We start from the raw sequence: 3,040 nt of genomic DNA on the forward strand, positions 1-3,040 counted from the left end.
AAAGTTTTCTCATCTGCAAACTTAAACTGCGTGTCTTATGTCACTTCTAAGTTCCCTTCCAGCTTGAACGTATCATGATCCTCCAACAACCATTCCACAGTATGATGGGGGAGAATTCTTCTGTTACACAAATAATATGTAATTTTTATAAATATATAAACATATATTTTACATGTAAATATATTATAATATTGAATTTCCATTTTATTCTTTCTATTTCATCAACCAAGGGTGTTTCTTCTATATTGACCTCAGTTCTTCTTCTGAAATCAAGGAGATGAAGCTTCATTATTTTTTGAGATCCTTTCTAGATATAAAATGCTTATTCTGTAATTTTCTTTGTTCATTGAACACTTACTCTTTGTTCCTCTTTGTGTGTGGCACTGTGGCACTCTCTGTTCTGAATAAATCTATAATCCAGTTGAAACAACATCTTCAAAGTGATTGAGAGAAAGTTGTATAACTTAGTGCTAAACTGTGTGTTATAGACTCTAACAAATTGACAGAAATAAGGGAGATGAAGGGTAGCTGAAGATATTAAGGGTATAAGGAAGATTTCCTGGAGGAAGAGGGCCTGCCAGGGTAGGAAAAAAGATAGAGATGAAAGGATGGATGGATGGATGGATGGATGGATGGATGGATGGATGGAATAGGAAATATGATATTATTTTCTTTCTTTTGTTCTTTTTTTATTTTATTTTTTATATATATTTTTGAGACAGGGTCTTGCTCTGACACACAGTCTGGAGTGCAGTGGCACCATCTCAGCTCACTGCAACCTCTGTTTCCTGGACTCAGGTAATTCTCCCATCTCAGCCTCCTAAGTAGCCACCATGTTGGCTAATTTTTGTATTTTTAGTAGAGATGGGGTTTCTCCATGTTGTCCATGCTGGTGCTTGGACTCCTGTGCTCAAGTGATCTGCCTGCCCTGGCCTCCCAAAGTGCTGGGATTACAAGCGTGAGCCACCGCACCTGGCCATAACAGGATATTCTTTTTTTATTTTTCCAAAAAAAAAAAAAAAATCTTTATGTTCCTTTACTAGAGCAAGATTCCTGATCAATATACAGTGATGTATTTACTAAACGGAGACCTGTGCAGAAATTACATACTATCTAGATAGGTTGTTACATTTTTGCCTATTGATGGAATAGTTCCATTTATCAAGTTCTATACATCAAAAAGCTTTTGAATTTCACCAGACTGTCCATTAATTCACCTCTGAAAAAGTGGCATTTAATTTCAGCTACTATATTTACAGCATTAAAAAGCTTATGCATTAAGGTGCTTCTCTGCACAATGGCACTGAGCAGACTGAGCTGAGTCCATTATCCCACCCAGATTCATATAGTCACATTTGAGAGCTTTGTACCAGAGAGCAGGGACAGTTACTGCTAACTATCACAGACTTCTTACTCTGAGAGCCTATCTTCTTGGCCACATTTTATATAGCCAGTGAAGACATGCCAGCAACCATCCCATGTATAACTTGGCATTAGAGCACCAGGTCTGTTGGATGGTGGTGGCAGGCACTATTATTTTATATTCAGGTAAAAGGCCAATTTTAAAAACTTACACTTGGAAATAAAAATCAAGGGCAGAATATACTCAGAAAGTATTCAGCAATCTGGTATCTCAAATGATGTGAATATTTTCAGAAACCAATGGCAAATTTTACCCACATGTCCCAGCTATGGAGATATTAATACATTGATTCAAATCCCGTTACTCAATTCACATAACCCTGAGGTCATCCTCCAAAGTGCGTATCAAAAATAGGAAGTTAGAGTGACAGAGTTTGAAAGTGATGTTATACAAGTCAAACTTGGAAGGTCATAGTAAGCATACCTATGCTGAGAGAAAAGCATCAAATCCTTTGTGTACACATTTAGTTTTATTGTAACAAAGCAACTTGTACACTTCTAACGTTTAAAACTGAGCATCCCAGCACTTTGGGAGGCTGAGACGGGTGGATCACGAGGTCAGGAGATCGAGACCATCCTGACTAACACGGTGAAACCCCGTCTCTACTGAAAAATACAAAAAAAAAAAATCTAGCCGGGCGCGGTGGCGGGTGCCTGTAGTCCCAGCTACACGGGAGGCTGAGGCAGGAGAATGGCTTGAACCCAGGAGGCGGAGCTTGCAGTGAGCTGAGATCCGGCCACCGCACTCCAGCCTGGGCAACGGAGCGAGACTCCGTCTCAAAAAAAAAAAAAAAAAAAAAAACAAAAAGAAAACAAACAAAAAAAAAAACCTGAGCATCATCTTTCCTTTCCAGTGAAACAAAAAGAAAATTTAAAAATAAACAGGAACAACATTTCAATAGAGAATGTCAATTCCAAAGAAGATCCTACAGGTTCTGCTGATTCTCCCACTGAGTGGCAGGGCTCAAGTCATCATCAGGAGATAATTTATTTTAAAAGTGTCATCTTAAACTGCAAGGATATCTGTCAAATATCACAATTAAACATGCCAAAGGAGAAGCCATGTTGTCAAAATGCCCACTTAACTCACCCAAACATCTCAAACCCATCCTTTGCTGACCTTCTATAACCCCACTTTCTAAAGTTTCTTTTTCTTTTTTTAAACAAGAGAAAGTAGACAGATATATGTTGGTAAATGCTACCTGTCCATATTCACATAAAGACACAGTGTATTCTCTGAGTCCAACAAACAGAGAAGGGAGGAAAAAAGCTAGAATGATACGCACTACTACACAGGGGCCTAGCACCCTCCAGCTTCCAGCAGAGCGAAGGGAGCAGGGTTTTCTTTTTTCCCGCAGAGCTCGGTGGTGTTGATTCCATACAGTTTTTAATCAGATAGTAAGCAATAAAAATGAATTTCGAGCAGAAAGGGGTAGAGACTTCCCATTGTATTCTGCTCAAGGTATTTCCCCCAAAATAAGTTGAGGAAAGAGACCTCAAGAACAGGGTGACTGAGCACAGGAGGGAAAACAACAACAACAACAACAAAACTGCAACTTGCTCCCAGGGACTGGAGAAAATTTTTAAAAAGGGAAAGTTGGAATCTATCAGTGTTCTA

The sequence above is a fragment of the Rhinopithecus roxellana genome, chromosome 10 (assembly GCF_007565055.1).
Source record: "Rhinopithecus roxellana isolate Shanxi Qingling chromosome 10, ASM756505v1, whole genome shotgun sequence".
Lineage (NCBI taxonomy): Eukaryota > Metazoa > Chordata > Mammalia > Primates > Cercopithecidae > Rhinopithecus > Rhinopithecus roxellana.